Source organism: Neopelma chrysocephalum, unplaced genomic scaffold (genome assembly GCF_003984885.1).
Source record: "Neopelma chrysocephalum unplaced genomic scaffold, ASM398488v2 Primary Assembly neopelma1_24, whole genome shotgun sequence".
NCBI lineage: Eukaryota > Metazoa > Chordata > Aves > Passeriformes > Pipridae > Neopelma > Neopelma chrysocephalum.
The window spans coordinates 3,473,411-3,488,065 of NW_020897693.1; the positions used below are offsets into that span (position 1 = coordinate 3,473,411).

The 14,655-nt window shown below is 46.2% G+C and overlaps 1 long non-coding RNA gene across 1 annotated transcript; it reads left to right on the top strand.

The window, feature by feature from the left end:
* The first annotated feature begins 893 nt into the window (after positions 1 to 893).
* LOC113963265 lies at positions 894 to 12,583 on the top strand. Its single transcript, XR_003532700.1, has 4 exons — positions 894 to 1,049; positions 5,154 to 5,397; positions 8,602 to 8,761; positions 12,524 to 12,583. It is a non-coding gene; the product is annotated as an uncharacterized LOC113963265 (long non-coding RNA).
* The last annotated feature ends 2,072 nt before the right edge of the window (positions 12,584 to 14,655 follow it).

The window sequence follows — 14,655 nt, forward strand, 5'->3', positions numbered from 1 at the left end:
AAATCAATGACTGCAGATATACTTGGTTTTTGTAGTCCACAACCAAAGATGACATGGTTTCTAGGCGAGGTGCAAGATATTTTTCCATCTGAATCTGTCTGTAAAAACAGCATAAGCTAAAATAAGATCTTTCTATCTATTTATGCAGATTGACTAAGCATGTTGATGTGACTGGACCAACTTTCAGTAATGACATTGGAGAATGACTGCAGAAGCTATCATCTTCTCCAGGGGACTCCAGGTAAATTTCTGAAGCTCAGTGTGTCTCTCAAGTGTGAGCAAACAGAGGCTGTTGAGAGCAGATGAAACTTCCCATTCTTAGTGTCTTCTTATGACACATTTTGCACAAGCAATACCACAATGCTAATTACTCTTGTAGCAGAGTAATTTCTCCTCATTGACTTTTCTTCTGTAAGCATAGTTAGTAATTAAAATAGTCAAATTCCACTTGAGACTGTGCTTCAGTTGAAACTTTGCTTCAGTTTCCTGTCTTGTTAGAGATATAGCCAGTGTTTAAAGAGTTAGGAAGTTGTGTTTCTTGAAAGACCTGTTCCTTTAAATTCCTGCAAACATATTTAATTTCTGAATGCCACGTGTCAATAAAGTCCTGAAAACATGCTGAAGGCGCATTATTTCCACATGGGTCAGAACCATCTTTTGCAAGACTAAAAAAAGATCTGATCTTGTCTCAAATTGTACTCCTGGTTCCTAGAAATACTTTTGCTAGGAGATAAGGAAAATGATGTAACCATGGATGTCCACTGGGTATTCTGGATTGAATGAAATCCTCCTTGTGTACCATGGGAATGGTCATAGAATAAAAATTCCAGATGGGCTAATCATAACACATTTACTGAGGTTTCAAGCTGGGACATCTGGGAGAACAATATAGAGCAAAATGCTAAAAAGAAAATGTGCATTCATCCTAACTGGGGATGGCTCTTACCTCGGAGTGGCCAGAGCTCCTTACCGAAGGGAAATGCCGTCTTCATTTGACCAGCATTAATTAATGACAGGATTTCCCAGCCAGTCCACACTTGGACTTGAAGGTGAGCTCGTGAAGCTACCTCTTGGGCATGAGGAGGGGTCTCTTGGGGAGCCTTGTCCCTGGAGAAGTGTATTGTGGAAATCTCTGGTGGCTGGGTGAGGCTTCATAGTGATATTCCCTATTTGTCTTCATTAATGTTTAAATTTGTTGAGTGGAGAATAGAGCTGACCTTGAGCTTGCTCTCTGTGCCATTTACAGGTATTGGGATAAGAGAGGCTTCTCCTCCTGCTGAAACCGTCTTTATGCTTTGCATTTAATGTAAACAGTGTGTTTAGAAATGTATTGTCTGTGGCAGACCTGACATCACAACCAAATTCTTTAAAATAAAATGTTTAGAGGGAATCGTGTGTCAGCTGCCTAGCACTGAAATGTATGGAATGGAATTAAGCAAACCTTTTCTTAATTAAAAAATGAAAATGGATTCTGAACTTTATCTAAGGGTCACTTTGGGATGATTTTTAGACAGAAAAAATCTTGGCTTTCTGGCAGAACAGCTGTGAGGGAGTGTTCTATTCATTAGAACACAATTTGTCCAAGAAAATATGTTCCAAGTCCTAATCAATTTAGATGAAAACTTGCTGGACAGGGTTCAAGCAGGCCAGTTATGGAGTCTTATAAAGCCAAACCCACATGTCTCAGTGGGCAAGAGGCAAGATAATCTTAGCTTACAATGGAATGTTTAAATTTATACAGTGAAGACACTGACATAGGCACAAGGGTTGGTTCTTTTGTGTTTGGTTTTTGTTTTTTTAACCAGAAACATGTGAAGAATCAGAATTTTTAGAGAGAGGGAATATCCCTTTAAGATATAATCACTCATGGTGAATGGACTGTGGCCAGATTCATCCTTGCTCTAGCGTCTATAGAAAGATTTCTGGAAAAGACCAGCTTCCGAAGCACTAGAAACATAGGTGTGCCTCCAAATGAAGGTCCTTGGCATCACAGGCTCTTGCAGAGTTTTATAATTCCCAGCTGTATGAGGGTTTTTTTTAATGAACTGCTTCAGCAGTGGAAATTCAGCAGTTTGGAGAAGCTGTTGCACGGTTAGCCCTTGGGAAGGTGACACCATGCACAGCATTGTTCAGCGGTTAAATGCACGTTCTTTATCGTGACACATCACTACCGAGCACAGAAAACCACAGGATAACACACCCCCAGCCTTCCTGGTGTTAATGGTAGCTATTTTAGGGTCTGCTTCTCTGTCATTCAGTTAGTTTCTTCATTACTGCAGCTAGTGTTTCGTGATAAAAAAGAGTGCTTAAATAACTTTGAAAGAATGCATTTGCTGAAAATTCCCATAGGGGTGAGATATAACCTGAGCAATCTTTAACCTGGGGAATATTTAATTTCTTAATTTGAAATGGTTTTCTACCTTGCAGAGTCTTAGCTACGGTTAATGTCCACCACAAACGTGAATCGAGTGTGTCTTCCGTGGTAACTGTCCATGCTTCATAGAAAGCCACAGCAAGAAGTTGATCTCTGAAGTGCCAGCTTATATTGGCCTCTTTGCTAATGGATCCTCTGCTTTCCTGCATCTGTTGCTGGGAAGTGACAAATACACCATTTCTCTTCTCTCGTGACTCTCTTCTGGCACTTGAAGGCCTTCACTGGCTTCAGGGGAGAAAAAAATAAGTTCATTCCAGCTGTAACTGGCTCTACACCACAGGGCAGTCCCTCAGTCCCAAACTTGTTACTCACCAGCCTTCTCCTGTCCAGGGACTGAGACCTGAGTCAGGAGCTGTCTTTTCTCATCATGACTCTGTAATTTCAAGGGGCAGTGAAACATCCCTTCTGTCAGTCCTCCTCCTTCTCCTCCTTTGTCCAACAGCACCATCCACAACACCACCCATGCACGTGCATCCACCCTCTTGACTGGAAGGGGGACTTACCCACATGACTGGGGCTAGATCTGAAAGAGAAGGAGCATACAGTATTGTTAAGCAACTTGTGGTTAAAGTCACAAACTCCGGAGACCTCTTGACTACTGTAAACGCCAGCAGTTCGTTGTCCCACAGTCTCTTCCTTCCTTCACGCCCCACTCTGCCAAGTCAGCCACCTGAGACTCTGCTTATTGCTCTTGTTTTCCCTGGCTTTCTTCACTTGTTTACTTAGAAATCTCTTTCCCTCCCTTTCCCTTCATTTGAATTTCTTGCAGGAGGGTCTTATAAGGACACCTACTTTTATCAGAATTTCCTGTGAGTTAATAGGCAGCTTATGTGTTTTGAAATAAAAATGTAATCATTTCTTAATTGCCACTTTCCCAAACTCTGCTTTAAAACAAACCCTTTTCTTACGGAAAGTCATGGTTTTAAAGGACCAGTTTAAAAGACAGACTCTGTACTGTGGAGGAGGAGGAGGGGTACTTTGGATGCAGCAGGACAGCCTGTCACCCAAGGGAAAACAGCCGACATGCTGCTGAAGCTGGCTGCATATTTTTGTTTCAAAAAGCACTCCAGACTAAAACCACCTGTGAGTTAGTCTAGCCTCTCCGGCTGATTTAGTGGGGCCTGGTGCAGAGTGTCCCGTCAAAAGGCACACTTATTTTCATAAGGCAAATGAATCAGTTTTTATGTGGCACAGTGACAGCTCATTGGGATGAACTCATTAAAACCTTGTAAAACAAACTGTAAGTGAGAGGTGCAATATTTCATTATTGAAACCTGCAGAATTGACAGGCGTCCTATGGAAAAGTGAGTCATATTGTCTGTGGTACATTCTGTTCATTCTGTTATGATAAACAGGGGTGTTTGTTTGCTGAGTCCATTAGCATCCAGCTATAAACTTGATTAGGACAAGTTCCTCAACCCACTGCTGAGTTTGTGTGTGCACTGCTGTTTGGTTGCTGTGTTGTATAACAGTACCAGTCATGTCAGACTGCCATGCCAAAAGGAAATAACAGCACTGTCCTCATTTCTTTCAAATCCATCCTGAATTTCTATTAAAGACATCAAAGCAATTACTCTAATACTTTCCATGCTTTCCGAACGACTCATCTTTTAGAGAAACTACTGGAAAATAAGGCACAACCAAAGTTCCTTAGTTTCAGGGTTTGAAACTTTTAAGAATCTCATGGAAAAAAAGTCAAAATAAGAACCACAAACCCATCTTCTCATAAAACTCTTCTCCATATTTTATATATTAGTATTGATTTCTGTGCTACCAATTGGAGTTGGTTTCAAAAGCTACGTGCCAGAAGATAAAACAGGTCATTAGTCTATTAGCGACTGCAGAAGGTAAATTAGCTGACCAAACATGTTTATTGCTCCTATTGTTGGAAGACAACATCCAAGAGAATGACTTTTAAATAGGATGATGGTTGGCTGCATCTAGAACCAGCAGTGAAATAAGGGATTGTCTGCTGGAAACAAGGGGACTTCTGGGAAGGAAGTTTCTATGCAGCATAAGTAGCACTTTGAAAATCTGACTCTTGTCCAGTTATAAGAATGGGCAACGTCTCCAAATTTTTAAATGTTTGCTGCATTTCTAACAACTGTAGATGGGGCAGGAGAGATTGGTGCTGACTTCAGCAGGAAGAGAGCTGGACATTAGCCATGGGTTAGAAACTTGTTGGGTTATAGCTTGAAGCATTTTAGCTATTTCCATAGAATGACTTGCTCACTGCAATTACTTGTCTGATGCAGTGCTCCAAGGAGGTGAGGTTACCATCCTGCAGCTCCTGAAAGGAAGGGCTGAGGACAGGGAGCATCCCCTGTCTAGCTCTGACAGGTAGGCATTCCCAGCTTCTGGGGTGCACGCTGGTACCCTTAAGACTGTTTGTTTTGCTGACCTTTTTTCTTCCACATTCTGTCCATATGTCGAGGGCACAGGAACGTGCTGTTCCAGACTCTCTCTAATGCAAGAGGAGCTCGTGCAAAAAAACTGTGCAGTAACAAACAGCATTAGACTGCAGGTAAAATGGCTGCTTCACTCCTCAAACTGAACCTACCATGGGGCACTCAGGTGGGAAAAAAGGAGTCTTTTGCCTTTTTCCTCTGGCAAACATCTGGTGATAGCTTTTGGGGTGCTTTCTGCCCTGATAATAACTTTTTGTTTTTTATTTTCTCTTCAAGTTATCCAATTACTAAAGTCCATTTTTCCATTTCAGTCCCATTATACAGGTGTTTCTAGCACTCCAGGAAAACTGTGTATTGTTCCTCCTCAAAGCCTCCTCGTGCCATTTTTTGTTGAGGCAGAGAAATGCTTCAGAGCCATGTCAGTGCTTTTCAGCATGCAGCCACATGGACAAGCCAGCTCCAGGAGCTACAGGTTCCCAGAAAGCCACCTCCCATCCCCCAGCAAAGCAGAAGCTGAAGGCTCTTCTCACCCACTGCAGCCCCTCACCTTACCTCGTGAGTCATGTGTCGCAGGAGGGTGTCTCTTAACTATAAGGGGGATGTTAATAAACCTGAGATTTCTTAATCTTTAGATGTTCACAGCTGTTCACAAAAAGTAAAATACACAGTCCACTGTGATGAGCTACATGCTGGGAAAAAAATACACAGCACTGTACTTGAGCACAGCCAGGATCTCTGTGGGTTCTCTGGCAAGAATGAATGGTTGGCATCGTATTTTTCTAGGTAAAATGCAAGAAGTTTATCTAGTAATAGAGCCTGTTGAATCTAGAGCAGCCTGAATTCTTGTAACACCCCCTGCATGCACATGCCTGTGTTGCAGGTGGAAACACTACATTAAGAAATGAAGAGTGGCTTAGAATCATGGAATAGCTTAGCTTGGAAAAGACCTCTAAGGTCATCAAGTTGATCTGACTTGATTTCTGCTATTTATCCCTTACTATTCCCTATCCCTATTAACTGTCTTATTTGCATTGTGGAAATTGTCACCCTGTGACCACATGGCTGAAGTGATTTTTTTTAAATTTTTTTTTTAACGTGCTCTCCCTGGAGAAAGGTATATTGTGCATGTGTGGGAGCTTAGACTAAAGCAGGGAATGTTGGAAGCTGCAGGTCCTGATCTTTGCTGTGCTGGCTCCTGATGAGGCATGGATGTATAAGGCTGTTTGGTATGTGCTGTTGCAAGAAATACATGTGCAAACATGATGAGATATCTGTGGGTACAGGAGCATCTCCTTGGGAACTCTAGTGTTTGGTTTGCTGACAATATTGCTCCAGTGAAGCAGCTTTTAGTTTCTTTCCACCTCAGTTTGTTTATCTGTAGAATGGAAAGAGAGAACTTCCTAGAGAACCTAGAGCTACATTGTTAATTACTCATAGCTTTTGCATACCCTTGAGGAGAGTATAAGCTGTAAATCTCTGAAGCTATATATCAGCATTTCTGTGGTTTAAGCATCAGGGGAGCCCCTTTTCCAAAGACACTGCCGTGTTCTCCTGGCTATGTGTTCCATGGCAAGCCTGCGTTCGGCCCTTGGCATGGAGAGCCTCAGCACCTCAACCCCACATCCCCTTTCTGTGTGCAGAGCTAGGTGTTTCTGCAGAGCCTGTCCTGCTGGGGGCTGCAGGGTGGAGCTGGGAAGGTGCTTGTTGTGCGTGCTGTGCTTCAGAGGTGCTGAAAGCAGCATCTTGTAGACCTGAACAGTCTGCCAGGGCACAGTAGTGCAGTGGCCCTCTCCCAGCACCAGCACAGCCCTTACCTGAGCCAGGGCCAAACACTGCACACAGGGCCAAGCACTGCTGGGGCTGTGGGCATGCACAGAGCCTCCCAAACAGGCTGGAAGGTCAGTCAGGTCATCCCGTGCCTCTTGGTAATAGCCCCCAGTGCTTTACCATCGGCTCCTTGGAGACTGTGACATTTGAACTTACCCTGGCTGCCCCAGCACAGGGAGGTCAAACAAATTAAATTTCTCTTCAAATTAGCTGTATGTGGCTTTGATCACTGTCCATTTGAGACTGTGTGTGTTTTAGCTGGAAAAATGCATGCCACGTTCCAGCCACCTCCTCCAGCCAGGGGAGCCGTGATGCCCCTGGCAAACGCGTGCGCTCGCTGAACGTTACTGAGCTGGAGAGTTGTCACTGAAGCGTGTCCTCCTCTGTCCAGAAGGATCCCAGTTCACTGGGCCTCTCTCTTACAGATGTTAATTCCTTCCTACTATCTTTACAAGTTCTAACAGAATAATAAGCTGCAGTAAAGAGAGGGGATATGTTCAATTTAAGCAGCAAGATTACTATGTTCTGAATAAAGCTGTATTTATTAATCATTACCTCTGTGCCATGACTTTAAATTCAAACAGCTGGACAGCCTCTGCTCTTTATTAATTTCCTTGGATCTTTGGCACGAAGCCCTCAATTCCTGTGATGTAATGGTATAAAAAGTTGGCTCCTGCCCGAGCTTCCACCCACAAGTTCTAAATTTGGAGCATGGCAAATTTCTGCAGATTCCAGAGACAGGCTATGCTCAAGACGTGCTGATGCCTTCAGTCCCATCCTATTGCACCAAACAACAAGATTGTGTGCTTTTTATAACCGGGATCATAAATATGACTCAGATGCACATGTTGTCTATGTAAGCACTTGGGGTTGGCTATCACTTTATGGCACTGGGAAGGAGCCAAGCCAAATAAAAATTGTTTTGAGTAAATATTACATTTCTGGAGCATGAATAACTTTTCTCTGCAGCCAACGTGTCACTAATGGGAATAAGGAAGAAGACGGGGTGGGGGGAAAACAGTAACTAAATCATCCCACTAAACACAGACTGTCTGCAGCAAGACCTGTTATTTCGACTCGACTGGGGTGTAATATCCCAGATAATTCCTAGCAGGTCTCAGCAAGGACATGAATGATGGAAATAAAAATAGCTATATAGCTCAGCGCCATCCTGCTGCACTGCTCTCTTTTGGGTGGGATCTCCATCAGTGGTATGTAAAACAGGCAACCAAAGAACCGAGTGTCCTTCTCTCCCTCACTCCCAAATGTGCAGAGGCTCAAGCATGTGGATTGCTCCATGGAGATCAGTGTTGCTACTCACATGCTCAGCACTAAGCATGTGCACATGTCTGTCCAGGATCTGGGCCAAAAGGAAGGATGAGTTTTTCATCCTGCGCCTTTGGGACCCCGGGGGTGTTTGTGCTGCAGAACACAGGGAAACAGAAAATGAACCTACATGCAGCTTTGTGCTGCTGCACCAGAAGGAAGCAGCTGACTGGCAGCTCTGTGGATGCCATCCCACCACATGCAGGACCACTGCATGGCTGCTGGCTCTGCTCCAGCTCTTGCAGCAAGCTGACAAGTCTCAGCATCCCCTCACCGCCCAAAACCCCAATTACTCCTGCCCTTGAGTAGGAGCAACTTATGAAGTGCTTCACCTACCTGAAATGCAAAGGGAATTTAAAAAAATGCTCTTTCTGCAAGGCGTTTTCAGGAAACATCCCCTGATAAAAGGAATCTTCAAGTGTCTCAAAAATAATAGCCAGATAGAAATAATAAGTGAGAGTCTAGCTTTGAAAATCATTAGTGCCTTTCCCGTTTTCCTAATGGGCACATAATCCTGAGTAGTGCATTCCTTCCCATTGCACCTGTGAGCTTTTACATATCAGATAACTGCTTTCCTGAACTTTGTTGTCTTTCCCTTTTTTACAGGCTTCTTTCAGATAGCAGGCAGAAAGCCTGGCTTTAAAAGAGTTCAGACAGGAAGCAGCAATGTTCCAGGAGGATTTCTGAGTCCATCAGGAGAGCAACTGGCTCCTCAAAGTGTGGATTTCAGAGATCCCTAAAATATTTGGCTACACTGTTGGAACAGGTGAGTGGGGAGGCGTCAAGAGCACTCGACATTCTCATGTCCCAGCCGTCCCTATCAGAAGGGTTTGAAGAGCTGTTCTGTGCAGTGGGCTGGACTGGGGCTTGCAGATAAAACGTTTTAAAGGCTGTGAGTCCTGCAATAACCACAGCAGTCTTGACGTCAGCAGACCTGTACCTCCAGGAATTAGTTCTGAGAAATCAGTGCCGGTTTGCCCAGCTAAGGCAGTTTTGACTGTGTTTGAAGGATCTGGGTGATAAGTCCTTTTTCCATGCCTTGCAAGCTGCCAGTGGTCATTTTCTGCCAGAAGAGAGCCCAAGCAGTGTACAAGGGACTGGCTCTCTCCCCTTTGTAATGCATTTTATGATTTGGAGAAACATTTGTAATGCAAGAAAGTGTTTTCACATATTAGAGCTTCTAAATTGTTAGAACAGTTGGAAAATCCTAATTGCCTTTAGAAGTCAAGAAAAAAAACAGCAAAGAAAATATTTTTGGATTGCAGAATTAACAAAACTGAGAGCTAAAGATTAGTTTCCAAGACCAAAAATATGTTCAGGGAGTCCTCTTGTACTTGTGAGTTTAACACAAATACTTGAGCCTTCAACAAGTGATTTGCACCTACCCCCAAACTTGTTGCTCCGAGTTGCAGATCTTAAGCTCTGGAAACTCTCCAGAGATGCAATGTCGAGCTTGGTCGTGTTTAGATTTACCCCAGGATGTTTCCAGAACTCCACACGCACAAAAGAGAAGAAAACCTACCTGGGATTGATTTAGAAGCCTGAATGAGAGGTGATAAAAGGGGGCTTGGCAGGAGTGCTGGCTTAATTTTCCTGAAACTATGTGGGGTTTCGCTCCAGTTAATTAGAGAGTTGAAGGCTGTTTCAATTTGCAGTTCTTTCCCAAGGCTCAGAGGAGGTTTTCTGACTGCCAGGAATGAGGCATATAGGTGGAGGTGACCCTGCAAGGGCCTGGCAGGGGCTGGTGCCAGGGGGCTCTGGTTGTACAGGATTTGCCCTGGTACACATGGCCCTTCCCAAGGCCTCTTGCAGCAATCTGATTTGCACCTTGTGGACACAGTTTCAGGGTATCACTTAAAGAGCCTTCTTTTCAAGGACAGCTTCCTATTTTGCAGATGTCTCTGTGCTTTTTTAATGGGTAAACATCACTCATGTTTCATCAATGCACAACTGAGGCATAGGGAGGTTAAGGGACCTGACGAAGGTGATAGCGAGTCAAATTGTTTGGAATTTTCTAGCTCTGACATATCATCTTTCTAAAGCAGGAAACCCTCTCAGGAGTAGTAGGTTTTCATTAAAACAACAGTTCGAACCTGTCGATCTCGATATATCAGAAGAAAGAGGAATGTAGAAAATGTGAGAGGTAGCTTAGCCTCTCTTAAACTAAACCACCAGGTTCACGTTCCTATGGAGAAACAAATACCCTGCAGGCATCATGGTGTCTTTGATTTATTTTTGGAAGTCGAAAACTCCTCCTTTTGGTGTCTGAGCTAAGAAAAAACCAAGGATTTTGTGGGCCAACAAAAGTTTTCTGGAGGAAAAAAACCCTCCAGTTCCACTTCTCAAGGGCTTATGGCATGAACAGTTTAGCTAAGGTAATCCAATTTAGCCTCCCCTACATTTCAAAATTGGATTAAAGTTCGTAAGTCATTGAGGGAAACTGTTACCCAACAGAGTAACTGTATGAGTCTCAAATTAGTGTGTCAGGCCTTTGCAGCGGCGGGTGCAGACCCTGGTTTCAGTCACCTGAATAAATCAGTGTGACCAGCGTGCCCAGAGCACAGGAGTGAGCGAGGCGCAGGTCGGTGAAGCCCCCTGAGCTGTCATCATGGCTATACTGACAGCCTTGTCCGTCATCGGCCTGATCCTCCCTCTCTTTCCTTTTCTTTGGTGAGATAAGTCATCCCAGCCCTAGGAGGAGGTTTTGGCTCGGTGCTAGGTGTGGGTTTTTCCTCCTGCAACAGCAGTGTGCTGCTGCACGTACACAAAGTGACGCGGCTCCAGGCGTGCGCCCGGCTCAGCTGTGCAACACCCGCGCGGTGCCGCATCCCCGCGAACCCGCCTCCCGGAGCAGGATCCGCACATGTGATTCATTAGGAGCCTGCCGAGCTGGGCTGTGCTCCCCGGGCTCTCCCGGGCCGTGCGGCGGTGTCCGGCTGCCATCTGGTGTCCGGCGCCCGGGGGGGCCCCGCGCATCCCCCGCGCATCTCCCGCCGCCGCGGGACAGCCCGGGCTCAGTGGCATCCCCTGGGCTGAGGCCAAGCTGTGAGCAAATCCTGCCCAGACTCACCAGGGCCCCCCGCCACGGTATCTCCCGCATTCCTGCGGCAGATCTGGTATTTCTTATTGTTCTCTCCGTCTCTGGGGGAGCAGCTGCCGCTGCCTGGCCGGCCTGCCGGGGCAGGAGCTGGCGGGGCCCTGGGCTGCGGGTTCCACGACTCGCCGGGGGCTTTGGAAAAATCGTGTCAGTCTTCTTGCCCTGCTTCGGCATGTAGGGACTTGGGGCTCATCAGGAGGGGCAAGATAAAAATTAGAAAAGAATGGAAAACTGGAAGAGCAGCGAGCGGTCGTGCAGCACTGCTCTCCCAGGGGTGGTGTGGGCTCAGCACATGCTTCCCTGGGCCTGGCACACACTTCCCTGGGCTGGGCACAGGCTGCCCTGAGCTCAGCACCAACCCAAGAGCTTTCTGCTGAAGTAGCTGAGCCAGCCTGCAGCAACACAGCACCTCGAATTTGCTGGGTGGGAAATGCCCCTAACTGGGATGCTGGCAGGCACAGGGACACCAGTAGCAGGGACTGGTCAGAACAGGGTGAAGGGAGAGGCAGACACAGAGCTGTTCTTGAAGCTTGATGGGACCAGTCTGTACTCTGCACCGACAGCAGAACTGCTGGAGAGCAGCCTGGCCCAGCAAGGGTGTTGGGCACCTGGTGTTGTTTTCTTGTTCCCTCTTCCTTTGGTGAGCTGCTCTGCCAAGCTGGTTCTTGTACCATGCCCCGTGTCTGAGCCGTTCCTTGAAATATGATTTCAAGGAATATATGCTCTGGATTTTCTCCTGCTGTCGGGGAGGATTTTCTGGCTGGAGGTGGTCTGAGAGCAGCTGTAGGTTTGGCTCTTGCCATCTGAAATGGTGACAGTGAAGGGAACATGCTGGAGCACGGGCAGGCAAGTTTCTTTTGTGAGCAGGGCCACGTGCAGCTATGCAGAGAGAAAGACTTGGGGTGATGGGTGTTTTGGGCCAGCCATCTTCCCAGGAAGCTTCATGGGCCAGCAGCGACCCCCTTGGGCATCGTGCAACCCTCACAGGCAGGCAGTAGCCATGTTAAAGCAAAACAGAAAACACAGGAGACGCCACCACCATCTCCACAGGGAGCAGCCACACCGCTCAGCTTTTGGTGGGGCCTGTGTGTGAGCAGGCCATACCCTGCCTCCATCTTTTCCCACCTTATGCCTGGGAAAAAGCAGTCCAGGGCCAACACAATCTTTCTGTCAGGGAGGGAAAGCCTGGCTGCAAAACACAGCATGTTTCTCTCTCATAGGCATATGTGGTAGTTGACTGCATGTCTGGGAGAGATTAAAATGGCCCAATGCATCACTGGCAAAGGAAGTGGTTCAGGAAACACAACTTTGGGCAGCTCCAAATGCAAAATTTCAGTCCCAGTTACGCTGTGAGAGGGACTTTCTGAAGGTGGCTAAGCAGAGTCTGACCGTAAATAAGTTTTTTAAGTTGTTTTTTTTTTTCTTGTTTAGTCAGGACTGAGGAACCAGCACTCCAGAGGACCTGCAGCTCCCCAGCACTCACACCTTCAGAATGGAAAGAGAAATCCCCATGCTCTGGTAGGCATTGAAACAGCTAATCAATGTCAACACCAAGGAAGTCCAGGCTGCTTTTGAAACTCTCTCATGTCTATGCTTGAGTTTTTAATCCCATCTGAGATACTGATGTGTTCAAATTAGACTTGCTGGCCAAGGTAGGTGAAAGGACACGGGCGCCTTGTGCAACCGTGGGCGAGATCTGCCAACGCAGACCTGTGCAAATCACCTCAAACATCCCCACAAACACCCTGGCAGGTTCCCCTGGGTGAAATCTGTGTTGCCTGAGCAAATCACTGTTGTGTGCTCAGAAAACAGGCAACAACAGGAATAACAGCGAGTGTTTGCATGAAGACATTTTTAGGCCCAGCTGCTGTAAAAGCTGTTTGTGTGCTGTAGCCATGGCAAGTAGCTCTACTAATTAGCAATGATATTAATAACAGAGAATAAAGCTGGTGCTAGATCAAGCTCCTCTGGTAGGCGATGTGAGCAATGAGCACACTGAGTAGGATAGAAAGGGTTATTTTTTGTGTGTTTTTTTCATTTATTAATGAATTAATTGATGGGGAGAAGTGAGTGCAGTTGTTATGGAGGTTGTGATTTCTTTTTTTTTTTTTGGTCAGCGTTCTGCCCAGTCTGCCATGGGCTTTCCTCTGACCCGCTGCTCATATCCTTTTACATTTCCTCTGTCAAATAGGCTAAAATATGAGAAGGAAAAAAAGCAGAAGGGCTTCCAGGGCTGTGTATATAGGTGTTAAAAACTGCCTCATTAAATCTCCCTCTTAAGGCTTTTCAGGATGTTTTTAATCTACTGTTTTGCATCATACTGTTCCAATTTTAATTTCTTTTGGAAGTGAGAAGCAGTCACCTTTTTCCAAATCTATTTTCATCTTATGTGTTCAAACAACCACTGGCATTTCCTTTTTCTGAAGGATGAGTATTTTTGACATACCCAGAAAGCCAGTTCAGAAAACAGTGCTTTTCTGCACTTTTGCTTCCTGGCATTTCCAAGTAGTTGAAGTTCACAGTGAGACTCAGTGTGTGGAAGTCACAACAGCCCCTGAATTAAAGTAGTGTCACAAATTTCTGTTTCCATTTTATTTTGGACCTCATGGCCCCATTAGCACTACCAGGAGTCCTCGAGACATGATGTTTGTATGGCTGCTCACCCTGCCAGGTGGGGAGCCCCAAAGTGTTTCAAACTATGGGCTGATATCCCCTCCTCCTAACGCCCACCCTGTTTGTGGTTTGAAGGGATGAGTCTGAGTCCTGCTCTCAAAAGGGGAGTATGTGATGCTGAGCACATCCTCCTCTCAGCCCCCGTCTTGCAGCCTCGGGGCATGTGTAAGAGGCACCTGGGAAAACACTGTTTGCAGCTCAGGAAACTTCCTTACCCATTTTTCCTTGCTCTGCTTTACTGCCATTCGGAAAGCTCTATGGCAGCCCAAGCTTTGCCTGCAGGTGTGAGATTGTTGGATGCTGTATGCAACTGTACACGTTGTCCTTCTCTGCTGCAGTGGGGGTTTTCAGGGAAAACATGCATGACTTAGCTTCGAGGCTTTGAGCCTAAATTTATCCTAAGCCAGTGGTAACATTCATAAGATCTTTTTTTCCTAGGCTGATGGGATGTCTGGGATCAGGCATGCTGAGCTGAGCTGAGAGAGGAGCCGAATTGGCTCATGAACCCGGGGACAACAGGGAGGTGTGTGATGGTGGTGCAACAGGAGACCTGGCTCACAGTGCTTTTCCCTTGCACCCCCCGCTGCGGGGGAAAGGAGAGGAAGGGTGGCTGTCCCGGGACATCTCCACAGGTAGGGAATGCCGCAGGAACGAGGGCTGGGGACGCTGAGCTGGGTCACCACGAGGTGGCAGCCGGAGCCAAGCGATGAGGAGCTCCGGCCCGACGTGTTCCTGCCCCAGCCCCCCTTGGTGTTCCTGCCCTGGGAACTCCGGGGGCAGCCAGGCGGGGGGAGTGGGGGGCGCGAAAAGATTTATTTAAAAAAAGCAAACAAAAGAGAGCCACAATTATCAAATAATCAGCATGGTGCCGGCAGAGTTGGAAAGTCCCG